A 15923-nucleotide genomic window follows, 5' to 3' on the forward strand; every position below is an offset into this window, starting at 1 on the left:
GCCCCTCGGACCCTCCAGCGGAGACAGGAGGCTGAACGGGCCCCTCGGACCCTCCAGCGGAGACAGGAGGCTGAACGGGCCCCTCGGACCCTCCAGCGGAGACAGGAGGCTGAACGGGCTCCTCGGGCCCTCCAGCGGACGAGGCATGAGGCTGGACGGGCTCCTCGGGCCCTCCAGCGGACGAGGCATGAGGCTGGTGTGGTTCTCCGGAACCACCAGCTGACGTGGCATGACCAGTAGGTGCAGAGACCACCGGCTGAACAGAAGGCTGAGTGGGTGACGGAACAGATGACTGAGCTGAACAATGGGGAGCTGGCTGAGCTGCACAGTGGGCTAAGGGCTGAGCTAACGGAAGCACGGGAAAGTGTACTATGGACTGGGTGGCTAACAGCGCTAATGACTGAGCTAAAGACTGAAAGGCATGCAGTAGTGATGGCGGTGTGGATTGCAGACCGAATTCTCCTGAGCCCTTAGTAGAAACAGGGACGGGCGCAGGCACATGCCGGACACTAGCCACTCCCACCCGAGGAGTAGGTACGGGTGCGGAGACGGGCTGTATCCTGGCTGACCTCACCCTGGGGACCGGAACAGGCACCGGCAACGGCTGGGCAACTGCCCTTCCCACCCGAGGAGCTGGTACGGGTGCAGAAAGGGACAGAGCCTCAGCCGGCCTGGAAACCAGAGCGGGGACCAACTGGGCCTCAGCCTCCCCCACCCGAGGAACTGGTACGGGTGCAGAGGTACGCTGGGCCCGAGCTGCCCCGGGAGGAGAAACACGAGCAGGAAAAGGAGCAGGCTCAGAAAAAACAGTCTTAGAAACAGCAGGCTCAGGGTCGACAAAAACAGATCTATCAAAAATGAACCCGCCGTCCACTTCATGTTTTGCAGTCTTAGTATTAGCAGTCCTTGTTTTAATAGTTTTTGAAATCCTTGGGTTGACAGTTGTAGAGTGAGCTGACTTGGGGATGACTGAACCGGACCTGACAAAACCCGAACAGACGGAACCGGAACTGAGTGTGTTTGACCTGGTAGAGTGGTTCACAGTTTTCCCTTTAACAGCATTTACAGCCTTTGGCGAGTGCTTATTGTCTGTGATTTCTCCCTGTTCAGAGGGAGCAAAATGAAAAAACTTCTCCCAGTCTATGTCATCGTCCATCAGGGACACATCGACAGGATCAGGAGTGTGTCTATTGTTCTTAATGTCCAGAGAAGCGGAAGAAGGATAATCAGTGTTACTCACCACCGGGAGTTGCTTAACATGGTCCATCTTATTGCGGCGTGTGCGCCGCTTCCTACGGGGAGGGGAAGCGGGCGGAGAGAATAGCCGAGCCTCCGGCGTGCAGAACGGCGACACGGAGGCTGGAGCGTGGGCAATTGAAGGGACGCGGAGAATTCCCACCTGAAGCGGCCGCGGCTTGGGTGCAGGTGAAGCGGCAGGTGGGGGCTTTCGGCAGCTCCGGGGACCACCGAGAGCCAGCCGCGTTCCTCGGAAAATCCGCCCGTAGTCAGGAGTGCGCCACGGCCTCAAGCGGAGCTCCTCCTCTAGCTCAGCAAAGGCAGCATCCTGATGCTCACGCAGCTGAGAGCGGTTTGCTGGGTCCATGTAATGGTCGTAGTCTTCTGTCACAGTACGGCTGTGTGCAGGCAAAAGTAGGACCCAAACGCAAACTCACAGAGACAAAAGATAAACTCAAAAAACACAGCTTTATTGCTGGCGTGGAGTGGGACACGAAAAACAATACAAAATAAACTAAACTGGGAAAACTAAAGCACAAGGAGCCACAGGGAAAAATCACACAGCTATGATGGAGACTACGACACTGACAAAGAGAAACACAGGGCTTAAATACACAGAGGGATAACGAGGGAATGAGACACAGAAGGAGGGCACAGCTGGGAGAAATCAGGACTGGACGAGACAGAGACGCAAAACTAGAAACACTCACATGAGGCATGGACCTTCAAAGTAAAACAGGAAGTATCACACAGAGACGCGAACTAGACACAGTGGAGACAGCAACTAAGAAACAGAGACAAACCATAAGGCAGAGGTCTAAGAACCAAAATACACAGAGGGAAATACTCAGCTTTGAACACAAGAGACTAGACTAGAGGGAGTAACAAAAGACCAACCATGAGAACATAATGCACAATGCAGGGTGACAGAAAACAAGAAACTCAAACATGCAAAGACACACCATAAACAGAACAGAGGGGGCACAGAGAGACATGAAGGGCAGGGGAGACTTAACATGGGTTGAAACACAAGGGGGAACTAATAAGCAAATCAACATAGGAGGCCTAATGAGCTAAACATACTATAAACATCAAAATGAACTAAAACTCAAAACACTGGGTCCTAAGACCCAGGATCGTGACACAAACATTGTAAGTGACTCGCAGGAGGAACAAAAACACAGAAGATGATCTTGTTGGAACATCCATCACTGCTTTTCATACTGAAGCAGTCAGCAGAGTATACAGAGTATTTTTAACACAGGTACATGCATGCATAGTCTGTACAGCACAACTGACCACAGTGATTTAGAGGACCTAAAAACAGGCAAACAAAACACAAAGATAATTTTTTATTAGATTTACAGCCTCAAAGTGACAAAGTAGACAGAGTGCACATCACAGGAAACAACACAAGGATAAAAGAGCTGAAGTAAAAAACTGCAAACATTAAACAGAAGATTTAGGTTCCATCCCCGTCTGCTCCCGTCTGCATGACATATATCCTCGGACAAGACCAAAACCAAGCTGCATCCAACAGAGTCTGAATGTGTGAAAGAGGCCAAAGTTGTGTAAAGTGCTTTGAGTGCTCAGAGTAGAAAAGCACTGTATAAGAACCAGTCCCTAAACTCAAAGCAGCTCAATGTTCATTTTATTTATGCAATAAAAATAAAATCCTGAGAGCGCCCATAAAAATTAAAAACAAAAAACAAAAACAAACAGAAAACTGTAAACACCTTACAATGAATCTGATGCAGTTAAATTCATACTCATTTAGAGTGCGTTATACTGTCATAAAGAAAGGCTGCACACGTTTCCTGCCATGTGTTTGTGGATGCAGATGTTTGACCCTAAATATGCTCACAGGTGTTGTTGAATAAAAGGTTTCTTTAAGATCGTGGTGAGTTTAATGTACGTGGACTTGCGTTTGTGGCCTGGAAAATATTTCACCTGTGGCTATGATTTTGAGTCTCTGTCCTGCTGGAACACTCAAACTTCATGTCAGAGTTTTCCTGCTGTGGTGTTTCTGCTCATCTTGCACAGCTGGATGTTTCATAGTGTGCTGCATGTTTGGGGTTGTTCTTTCCAGGTCCTCTTCAGCTGCGGGAAGCCAACAAACCATGTTATGCAAATTAGAGCTGAAGTGACCTTGAAGGCTGAGACAGACCGTCTGAGCAGCTCAGAGGTCATTTCACAGCCAGTGTAACAATTAAGTTTAACATCCAGGCATCCATGAAATCCGAATTTATGAAATTTAATGCCGTTAGAAGTTAGCAGGGAGTTAGCTTGCTAGCTTCCATCTAAATATAACACACCATGTTCTGACTGAGGGATTTCCGAAACAAATTAAGACGTACAGCTCTATCACTCCCGACATAAATGAAGACAGGAAAGTAAACAGCAGTGATGTTCTTAGGGTTACTGAAGTTGGGCTAGCTGGTATATAATGATGTGCTACACGATCGCTAGTGACACAGCTATGTTAGTATAATATAAACACTCAAGCTGGAGGGTGAATGCTAACTTTTTTCCACTCAATAAAAGTTAACGTGAGGGTTCCCGAAGGTTCGGGACAAATGCAATCGCATGGCAGGATGCTGTAAACGGACCAAACTTCAGCCAGGAGAACAACTGAGATAATCTATCCACAATACGAGGTTAGTCATTAATATATTGCTGCATGGGCTGTGCTGTAGTTAAATCGTAAGGTTTTAAAAATGGCGCTTTAAAATGAATAGCGATAATAATAAAAACCGTGAGAGGCTGACAGTGATCACTGACTGGTTTAGGGGCTTGTTGAGATTAAATAGAACAAGATACAAAGCATTAAAACATAAATACACAACAGCCTTATTAAACGCAGGGTAGTTTGGGCCCAGAAGCAGAATTCATCACGTCATCACTTAAAAACCGGATATAAAAGGTTACGTTTAAAAAAAAATTAATGAAAAAGTGTTAATCAACAGATGAGCACAGAGAGTACATCTCGTCCTCAGGTTCAGGCTCAGGCTCACCTTCACCGGCACAGTTATGATCCAGGTTTTGTACCATCATCTCCATCCAGCAGACTATTCAGATATGCATAAACCCAGCAATAACAGAGATGTTGAAAATCATCTGAGGTGGAAACAAAAACATGGAATTTCAGTAAAACCTTCTGTCAGGACACTGCAGCAGCTCTGTAATATCACCAGACTGAGCATCAGCCAGTGTGAGCCACACAATGCACACAGGTGTTGGGTGAAAACACACGTACATTAAAGGCAGGTCTAGTTTAGACTTGTGTAATGCATTTGCTTCAAGTTAAAGCCATGGTTTTCAAAATAAAAGCACTGTAGAGACGTTTATGTGGAGGTCTGATTTGAAAAAAGAATTTGCCATTGTTTGTGTGTCAGTGTGTTAGTGTGTGTGTGTATGTGTGCTAGTGTGCTAGTGTGTGTGCTGAAACTCTGGACCTGCCTGCAGGTTTTCTGGAGTTCAGCAGAGTCAGAGTGTAATTTTGGCTGCTCTGTAATCACAGAGCTCCTGCAGGGCAGCGTGATAACGCACCATAATGCTGCCTCAGTGTCATCCTCCCTGTGTGGGCTCTCATCGCATGTAATTCACCTCTGAGTGTGTGTGAGTGTTTTTGTGTGTGGTTCTTTCAGCGCATGTCCTGAGGTCACATGGGCTGCAGACTTGTCCTCAGACTGATTAAAGGTTAGTTTAAAGAACAGATTCAGTCTCAAAAGTCTCCAGAGTGCAGGAAGGGAGGCGTCTGAGGAACTGCTACACCCAGGAGTACAAGTACATTCTAAGTACTGTAAGGACTGCAGTGTATTTTATCAAAGTATCAGACAGTACTTCAGGAAAGATTAAATTCAAAGTGAACAGCAGGTTTGTCTGTGGGTGTGCAGATGAAGTACCTCAGGTTTGTACTGCAGTACTCGCAGTAGTGAATGTAGCTGCTGTAGTTTCCCAGATCTTCAGAGTTGTTCCAGTTGTTCAGTCTGCAGAGAGGACAAGGTCTAACTATCCCTGACCCTCCGCTTTCACTGCAGTCAGCACAAAGTGTGTGAACCTCACGCACACTCAAACACAAAAACACAGACACACATACACTCACACACACACACACACACACACACACACACACACACACACACACACACACACAGATAGCCTCCTCCCTCCATAAAGAAAGTCAGACGCACCGCAGAGTCAGGAATGTGGAGTTTACATGGGCAGCTTTATTTGGCCTGAAGAAAATGTTCCAGAAGCCACATCCCACACACACACACACACACACACACACACACACACACACACACACACACACACACACACACACACACACGCACACACACACACACACAGTAAAAGCTCCATCTGCTATTAACATTTAATAATTCAGTTCATCGGCACAGAGCAAAAAGTTTGTGGGAGGAACTCAGCTGAAAACTCAAGTCAGGTTTCATGAAAGACACAAAACAGAGAAAGCCAGCCAACAAACACAGAGGATAGAAAACAACCATAAAGAGGAAAAAAGCTCCAACCAGAAACAAAGAAAAGCCCACAAAAAAACAGCAGACAGACAAGGACACAAGCCTCCACCCACACTGAGGCATCACGGCAACCAAACTAAGGAGAAGGGTCCTACCTGAACACTTGCAGACAGTGACTGAAGCAGTAAAAAGCTTAGTGCCAAACCCTGCAGTTCCTCTAGTTCCCAGGAGAGGCAGCAGTGAGTTCACTCCCATAGACTCCCATGTTAAAACTAATAAACATATGTACAGCTTGATACACAAACTGTTCCGATCTTTATTGATAATTTTCCCCTTCCTTCATAACATTTTCAGAACTCACATTAACACTTAAAGTTTGATGGAGAGGTGGATGGTGACACAGGTCGATGTAGCTGCTAGCTAGCTTCACCTGAACTAGACCCCTGGGCCGTGTTTGCGCTGTTGGACATCATGTGACCAATAATATGGCTGCTGTGAGGTTACTCTACTAGCAGACCGTCCAAGAAGGCTCCACTTCAGTAGTGAGTGAAATTTGAGTTTGATTGGATGTTACATGTTATGTTAGCAGGAAGGTGTGTCTGTGTGATGCTCCCACACAGTCTAGGATGCTAGACATACAAAATCCATCCATACAAAGTAGTCACATCCAGTGAACGACATCATGATAGTTGTGTCCATCTTTTATATACAGTGCAGGAAAGCACCTGCTCTGCTGGGATTTGGAAAACAAATATGAATCCAGTGGATTATTTTGTCTGTATGACATCACCATATTAATAACAACATTTTCTCTCATTTCTGAGGAGTGTTGTGGATTCTCCACATAACTGAGGTGTCCACAGACTTCTGAAGGTGGAGTTTCCTCTCTCAGAACTTTTGGCAGCGGTAAACGAACATATGCTGCTTGATTTGGAGTGCTTTTGTGAAGTTGACATTCACTTTGTTTTGGTCTTAGAAACACATCTGATTTGTAGGCATGTACCAGCCAATGTGACCAAAGAGATTCAAAGAGACACAAAACAGTCAAAAATCCACAAAAATTACAACAAACGGGTTTAAAACAGACACCAAAGAAGCAAACCAGATGAAAACAGCAAAGAAGAAGGAGGTAAGAAGGAACACTCTGACATGTTGTTGTTCCACTGATGTCATGGTAACACACGTGGCACTGACTCACGTCATATTGAGCACATGTCTGCGTGGGCTGCTGTCATCTCACACACACACACACACACACACACACACACACACACACACACACACACACACACACACACACACACAGTGATGTAAATCGGGGATGTAGATGACATCACTCAGAATAACAAGCTGGGGAACTTTGGTATTGATCATGTTTTGAAGGATCACACAGAAAGGAAGTGATGCGTGAGGGCAGGTGGCAGATGTGCAGCATCTGCAGACCCTGAGCGACACCTGCAGCGAGCAGCCGTGAATGTTGTCGGTCTTTAACCCCAGCCCTGCTGAAAGCTCAGTGAGCAGTCAGTCACGTGATAACCACAGCCTCATCCAGGTCACAAACAGGACGTTGTTGACGGTCATGTGGCAGGAAGTTTTCGGCTCTTCCTGATGAAGACGGTGGACCTACATAAACGGGTCAGGAGCACATCGCTGTGCTCACAGCATTCAAACTCAAACACTTCCACCCACGCCGAGCATTTTCTCCCCTCCTCAGAGCTGACCGTCCAAACAGAAACCAGCTCTGTCTCCATGAAAACACCCACAGCTTCCTCTGCTGCATCGCCACAGGAGCGCATGGATCCAGATCATGACGTCAGTCCACAGCCTTTACACTGTGAGTCTCTCTGCACTAATGGCTCCACCCACTCCAACCTTCTGACCCGGAGCTCCATGGTTAATTCAAAAACGACTCAAACAGGAAGAGGAAGCACTGTGTTTGTTTGTAACCTGTGGTTTACACATGTGCATTGAAGTCTGATTGGACACAATGCTCTTGTCTCTTAACCACAAACCACCAATCAAGCTCCTCCACCACCAGCCTAATTTCCCCATCTAAACATTGTCCGATATGTTTGGACGAGAATGAGGAGATGCAGCAACGCTGAGAAACGCCTCCTTCACCACCACCACCACCACCATCATCATCATCATATTCTGGCTCCAGCGGGCTCACACTGCTTTCTGAGGACCTCCTGTTTACAGGAACAGACCACAGACAGAAACCAGATCCTGAAACAGGCATCAACAGGACGCTGCTGGGTCGGGTCAGGAGACCTTTTTTAATATCTTAGATTATCTTGCTCAGCTTTAAGCAGTGACTTTTTCTACATTACTCACTAAAAGTGACATTCACTCAATGATCTTAAACATTTCCCCTGAGTTGAGTTTGTGAAGAAGTCTGAGATGAGAAGACGAGGTCTGACAGCAGTACAGGAGGCCATCCACACCCATTGTGAGCAACCGTCGCTGAGCAGAACTGGTGGCCTATGAAACCAGCCGTCAGCAGTCCTGAAACCCCATCCCATGCAGTTCAATCCTGACTTATGATCAGAGACCTGCGAATACAGACGAGTAACAACGACAGGTGAAACAAACAATCGTGGCACGAGCATCTACCAGCAGTGCTGAAGTCTACCGCTGACTGACAGGCGAGGTGGTGGTAGATCCATCTGAGGATTACCTACTTAAACCCGAGCCTGGAGTGGTGACCAGCCTTTAGCTTCAAAGTCCACAGTTTGAATGGACTGAGTGATTGACTCATCAGCTGTTTTAAAACAGATCACACCGAACTAAAAGGTGAAGAAAGCAATTGAAACAACTCAAATTCTCAAGTGAATAAACCTCATCCAAGGAGGTCATCAATCACGCCAACCCTGCGTCTCTGAGGCCGGGATGGGAACAACTGGGAACAGATCAGAGGGAAGACGTGATGGTGTCTGCAGATTGTGCTGCTGTTTGAAAGACTTCCCGTTGAAGAACTTCAAGGATTTCAGTGTGGTTACTGTGGTTTTCTGTAGCAACAGTACACACCTGCATTTTTACAAACTCACAGCTGCACTCTTATTACTCAGGAACAATCGTCTTGATACATGCTTAATCATCCAGGTGACTCCTTGAGTTTCAGCTGACTGCAGGGTTCCAACCTTATAAACAGTACATTTGCATAATGACTGAAACTAGCACCACTGATGAACAATGAGGTCAGTTTCCATCTGTGAATCGGGGAAACCTGTGAAATCTGCGAAACCTTACAAAGTGAAATATGTAAAATTTGTAAGGTTGGGGAAACCTGCAGTCAGCTGAAACTCAAGAAGTCACTTGATTGACGATGGAACATTTCTCCCACTTAATATCCAGATGACCAGAAACTTTTTTGATGACTCAGGAAAAATAATGTCTACAAATACATCTCACCAGGTTTATTTGTGGAGTTCATTTCAGGTTTTCCCTAAAGAAAATTGGCCACAAAAATATTGTTTCCATAAACTTTTCATAATTTCTTTTTCTTCTTCTGAGGAAATTGAATTCACTGTTTTTTACGACCTGCTGAAACCTTAAAAATGAACCGCGATGCAACAAACTGCTGCTCAGCTCATAATCATGTTCATGCAGGACAACAAGAACACCACCAACCTGTGACTCTTTAAATCTTTTACTCACAGTAAATCATCACTCAGGGTGGTGATGCTGCCCTCTGCAGGCAAACCCAGGTTTTACATCCAGCAGCACTTTTAAAAATGTCCAGTAATCATACGTCATCAGTTTGTTTTAAAACATATTTACATTTCCCAGGATATTAAAGGAGTACAAAACTATAAAGAAGAATTTACTCAAAAAAAACAAAAACACATTTGATTTCATTCAAACGTCTTACAAACTCAGAAGGTATGACACACTGAGACACACTAAACTGGTTTAAAGTAACTCCCCTCCCTTCATACATGGAGCAAAACACTGAGTTTCACCTGCTGAGAATGACAGTTGCCCCAACATTTTAAGGGTGAACATGAAGTTTTGGCTCTTCCTGAGCGCTGCAGCTCAAACCTGTAATCACCTCTGTTACCATCACAGGCCTGACTCGTGTTATCTATACCCAAAGATGTCTTTCATCTCACTGATTCATTGTTTAATATAAGATACACAAATACAAATGTAAACAGCATGATAGAAAATCTTCATCACCTCATTGTGATGAGAGCGGATCTGCTTCACGGAAGCTTCAACAAGTTTTGGTGTTTTGAAAGTCTGAGAGTCATAGTGAGGTTGGAGGTGTTTCTCACAGTAGGAGGCCCCACAGACCCTGGTGGCTTTACATTTCCTCCCACTGCAAACATCACAGGCCACATCTTCAGGTCCAGCAGCGTGGAGCTCAGGCTTTCTCAGCTCCTCCACTAAAGCTGCTAGTCCAAGCACCCCCACAGGCTAGCCAGTACCGGTCAACCATACAGCCTCCATTGGAACAAAACCAATAGGAAACCCTACTAACTCCTCCCGGGACCCCTCAAGAGATCAGTCGCTGCCTGCAAGAAGAAAAATCCTTCCAGAATGGAAGAGTTAATAACACAGAACAATCCATTTATATCAATAATATCAGTGATGATAATGTAATTAGTACATTTTTATAAATCCAGTCAGTGATTAAAATATTCTCAGAAAGGAAAATTACTTGTGTCCAATTCAATCTCATGCAAAATCAAGATACTACAGTTACATCTAATGAGTTAATGAATAGAGACCATGGTTCGATAACAGAGGCAACAGAGCTCAATTAGGAGATTCAACCAATCATTAATGCTAAAGGATTGTTTATTTTGCTAATTAATAGGTATTATTTTCTCACCAATGGCTAGAGTGGTGAGTATGTGTTTAGCTTTTTTGGTTGGATGACTGAGGTTTTCTCAGTAAACACAAATGAGGAGATAATGGGACTCTGCAGCCAAACATGGAGGTATGTGTTTGAGTAATTTCACAACAAAAATGCCAAACAGGCGAGCAGATCCATAGTGCAAGAAATATGTGTCTGTGGTGTTTTGAGAACACTGAGTGCAAATATCAGAATCAGAGAAGCCCATTTTATTCACCCTGTGATGTGTGATATGAGTTCTGTGGAGGATTTGAACTGAAAGGGTTGTAAATTTGTTTTTTGTGATTACAATTGTATGTTTACAAATCTGTGTCCAAAAATCTGATTCTGAGGACTGCTGAGAGTATATTTGGAGATGGGTAAACTGATACAGTGAAATTAATCTATTCAGTTTGGAGAGTTTCTTGTTTTTTGGATGAATGACTTTCCAAAGAGCTGCAAAAAAAGGAAGGACCAGCTGACTTTGTCAAAGGCTTTTTCTACAATCACACTTGTGTGGGCTGGTGAGGCACAAGGGAAAGGTTCAGCAGGTGGAGACCACAGACTGCTGCTCTCTCCTGGCTCGTTCTTCTTTTAGCAGATACGATGATTTTCTAAGTTTGTGCTTGTTGAGTCTCTACTAAAAACTTTGCTCCTTTGCCACCTGACAGCCAATTAAGTCCACAGGGAACGGTTCTGGCTCCGTTCCTCTTCACCATCTACACGGCAGACTTCTCCCACAACTCCACCAAGTGCTTCCTGCAGAAGTTCTCTGATGACTCAGCAATAGTCGGCCTCATCACTGATGGGGACGACAAGGACTACAGAGGACTGACTCACGACTTTGTGGACTGGTGCCAGCTGAACTACCTCCAGATCAATGCCAGTAAAACCAAGGAGCTGGTGGTAGACTTCCGCAGGCACAAACAAATTCAAATTTTTTATTTGTCACGTACACAGTCATACACAGTACGATATTCAGTGAAATGCTTAGACAACTGCTCGTGACTTAAAGAAAAAAAAAGGAAAGGGCTATGAATAATGTTAAGGAAAATGTTTTAAAACACTTCTTCAGTAAAGACTCAGAGAAGAGAAACACACAGAACTTCTTGCTAGCAAGGGCAGTCTCCAGACAGAGAGACTCGCGCTAAGAAACTGCCCCTGTCTTTATTTTATACTTCAGTGTGTGTGTGTGTGTGTGTGTGTGTGTGTGTGTGTGTGTCCTGCTGATCAAACGGTCATGAAAGCACAAAAGGTACATCCTTGGTCACAAAGAGGGTAGTCTCCCCCACCCTAGATGGTTCACCCTAGATAACACGGTGAGGAAGTCCAGCAGTTAAAACACTTAGACTAGAACAGACGTAGCTACGTTAATCCTACCATAAAACAATAAAACAAGGTACGACCTCTCCCATGCTTCTAGGATGTGGGGGTGAACACCCTAGAATGTTACAGACCTCCTAGGATGAGACATTCTTTCAATATGCCACCAACTATATACTTCTACACACAAGTGATTACATGCAGTATTCTACCATATGCAAACTTCTATCACTAAAAGATTATACTGACTACTAGATACAATTTTCCCTTGACAAATAAGATAGGAAATAAATATTGAAAAATTAAAAAGTGTAAATTTAACTAGGAAGGAATAAAATATAAGAATAAAAAATATAAAATATAAAAAATGAAATAACTGTACAACACAATTTAGAATGAAGGGTAAATTTAACTGGGAAAGAATAAGATAAAATATATAAATAAAGTTGAAAATAAAATAACTGTACAACAAAATACACAATATAGAACTATATAAGAATGTATGAAGAAATCTAAATATAAATAAATATATACACAATAACAGCAGCTGTACAAGTATTAACTGGAAATGAAGAATATAGTGACCAGTGTTGTGCAATCCACATTATGTCTTGTGCAGTGCAAATATGCTTAAAGTGATTTAAGTGATGAAGTGAAAACAAAGTCCAGAAAGTCCAGTGTGTGTGTAAGAACCATATGTGTGGGTCAGTACTGTGTGGTGGTGTGATTGAGAGACCGTATCGCCTGCGGGAAGAAGCTCCTCCTCAGTCTCTCTGTGTTGGTCTTCAGGCAGCGGAATCGCTTTCTGACCTCAACAGAGAGAACAGTCTGTTGTTGGGATGGCTGAGGTCCTTCACGATCTTCCTGGCCTTGGTCCAGCACCGCCTGCTGTAGATTGAGTGCAGGTCAGGGAGCTCGGAGCGGATGGTGCGCTCAGCTGACCGCACAACCCTCTGTAGAGCTCGTCTGTCCTGCATGGTGCTGTTCCCGAACCAGGTTAAGATGTTTCCCGCCAGGATGCTCTCTATGGTGCACGAGTAAAAGTTCCTGAGCACCTTGGAGGGCAGTTGGAAGTCTCTCAAGCGTCTGAGGTGGTAGAGACGCTGACGGGCCTTTTTCACCACGGTGTTGATGTGACAGGACCATGACAGGTCCTGCGTGATGTGAACTCCGAGGTATTTGAAGCTGTCCACTCTCTCCACTGGGCACTCGTTGATGACGGGGGTCTGGTAGTTCCTCTCCTGCTTAGTGCTGAAGTCCACTATCAGCTCCTTTGTCTTACTGACGTTTAGAAGGAGGTTGTTCCTCTGGCACCAGTTCTCCAGATTCCTAATCTCCTTCAGGTAGGCCGTCTCGTTGTTATCAGAGATCAGGCCCACCACGACGGTGTCGTCAGCAAACTTGATGATGTGGTGGAGCTGGTAGTGGCCACACAGTCATATGTGTACAGAGAGTACAGCAGGGGGCTCAGAACACACCCCTGGGGGGCTCAGAACACACCCCTGGGGGGCTCCAGTGCTGAGAGTGGTGGAGGCTGAGACATGTCCGCCCATCCTTACTGCCTGTGGTCTGCCAGTTAGGAAGTTGGAGATCCACTGACACATAGATGAGCTGAGTCCCAGATGCTCCAGCTTGGTGGTGAGTGTGGAGGGAATTATGGTGTTAAATGCAGAGCTGTAGTCTATGAAGAGCATTTTAACATAATTCCCCCTTCTAGTGTCCAAGTGAGTGATGTGTGGAGGAGATGAGAGATGGCATCGTCTGTGGAACGATTTGGACGGTAAGCGAACTGTAGTGGGTCCAGTGTGTCTGGTAGTGAAGAAATGATGAAGTCTCTGACCAGGCGTTCAAAGCACTTCATCACTACTGAGGTGAGGGCTACAGGGCGATAGTCATTGAGAGAAGCAGGGTGGGGTTTCTTCGGGACAGGAACAATGATGGACTCTTTGAAGCATGTGGGGATCACCGACTGAGATAAAGAGATGTTGAATATCTCAGTGAACACAGGAGCTAGCTGGTATGCGCAGTCTCTTAGGATACGACCTGGGATGCCGTCTGGTCCTGCTGCTTTCCTGGTGTTCACTCTCTTGAAGGCTCTCCTTACTTCATGCTCGGAGATGACGAGCACGTTTCCGGTGCTGGCAGTATCTTCCTGTCTGCAGCTGTTAGCGCCGCTAGTACTAGCATTGTTGGAGTCCTTAGCTGCAGCCTCGAAGCGAGCATAGAAAGTGTTCAGCTCGTCTGCCAGAGTCACGGCCGCGTTCGTCATACCGGTTGTTGGTGCTTTATAGTCCGTTATTGTCCTTAGTCCCCGCCACAGGCTCCTAGAGTCACTCTGTTGGAGTTGTGACTCTAGTTTCCTCCCGTAGCGCTGCTTCGCCTCTTTCACCGCCCTCCACAAACATCCTCCACTGCAACCACTGAACATCCGAGGTATGGACATCGAGGCTGTGGACAGCTACAGGTACCTTGGTGTTCATCTGAACAACAAACTGGACTGGACTCATAACTCAGATGCCCTCTACAGGAAAGGGCAGAGCAGGCTGTACCTGCTGTGGAGACTCAGGTTGTTTGGAGTGGAGGGCCCACTCCTGAAGACCTATGACTCTGTGGTGGCCTCAGCCATCTTCTATGGTGTGGTCTGCTGGGGCGGCAGCATCTCTGCTGGGGACAGGAAGAGACTGAACAGGCTGATCAGAAGGGCCAGCTCTGTTCTGGGATGCCCTCTGGACCCAGTGGAGGTGGTGAGTGACAGCTGGTGGTTAAGCTGTCATCCCTCTTGGACAACATCTCCCACCCCATGCAAGAGACTGTGACAGCACTGAGCAGCTCCTTCAGTGGGAGACTGTGGCACCCACGGTGTGGGACGGAGAGATTTCGCAGGTCTTTCCTCCCCACTGCTGTCAGACTCCACAACAAAGACTTTTGCAGCTGATCAACAAACCCACATATGTGCAATAGACTGCTATATGTGCAATTCTTCTGATGAAGTTGTATTTTTGTATTGTCCTACTCCGTTGTATATAGTATTTGTATTTCTATTTTATTCTATTGTATATATTATTCTATTCTATTTTATTCTATTGTATATAGTATTTTATTCTATTGTATTTTATTGCATTCCAGTGTTTTCTAATTTCTGCTACATAACTTTGCACTTTTGCTGTAACAAAACAAATTCCCCACCTGTGGGACTAATAAAGGTCATCTTATCTTAAGTCCTTTCCCACTGGGTTCACCCAAAAACAGCTATACTAGTTTTGTTTTAATTACAACATGCTGAGGTCGCCTGCTGACATCAGTTTTCATGGATCATTTGTGTTGATATCAATATGGAAATTAGTGTTGTATATAAATCTTTGTGAAGTCATAATGTTGCACTGAAAAAAATGTTTTAAAGCAGGGATGTACCCCAAGGACTAACACATTGTTGTGAAGTTGAGAGATGACTCAGTATAAACTAAAGCGTTTACTTAATCGCTGATTACATGCTAACCTGTGTATTTTATTATCTGTACACATATGACAGGAGCACATTGGCTGAAATCTTTGGTTCCTATAAGCTGTAAAAACACAGATTTTTAAAAAAAAGAAATAAGGCGTGCTGTTCAGCTCTCTGTGTCCTTTCATATGATATATTACTCAGTGTGGTTTCTTGGAACTTTTTTCAAGGTGAACTTTGAAACAATGGTCAAATGCTTAGCCAACCTAATGAAAAATGAAATCAGCTGCAGCTCTTACCATGTCTGCCATGTGAAAATAATTACTGCAGACACCAGACTGCTAGCAAACAGAGCAGATTACATCCTGCATCCATTCAGGGAGAAAATGAAGAGTCATTTAAATCGTGTGGGGTTTTTTGTACGTGTGAATCCTGAATGTGCTCATCGATGTCAGATGGCACACTGATGAGGCACGAGCATCAGACAGGTCTGAGATTTATCCTCCATGCTTTCAGACTCTGCCAACGGCATTAAGGTGCAAACTTTCTGAGAAAAACCTACTAACATCAAAGTTAAAGAAAAACCAAAGAAAAT

At 45.0% G+C, this 15923-nt stretch overlaps 1 long non-coding RNA gene across 1 annotated transcript; it reads right to left on the minus strand.

Moving 5' to 3' along the window:
• Positions 1-2987: 2987 nt before the first annotated feature.
• LOC146628471 (uncharacterized) lies at positions 2988-5280 on the minus strand. The gene is made up of 3 exons (XR_014906343.1): positions 5142-5280; positions 4251-4353; positions 2988-3336 (listed from the first exon to the last, which is right to left on the minus strand). It is a non-coding gene; the product is annotated as an uncharacterized LOC146628471 (long non-coding RNA).
• Between the last annotated feature and the right edge of the window lie 10643 nt (positions 5281-15923).

This window comes from Diplotaxodon limnothrissa, linkage group LG7 (genome assembly GCF_057381915.1).
Source record: "Diplotaxodon limnothrissa isolate DT_005_m linkage group LG7, D_limnothrissa_male_GT1.1, whole genome shotgun sequence".
In the NCBI taxonomy this organism is placed as follows: domain Eukaryota; kingdom Metazoa; phylum Chordata; class Actinopteri; order Cichliformes; family Cichlidae; genus Diplotaxodon; species Diplotaxodon limnothrissa.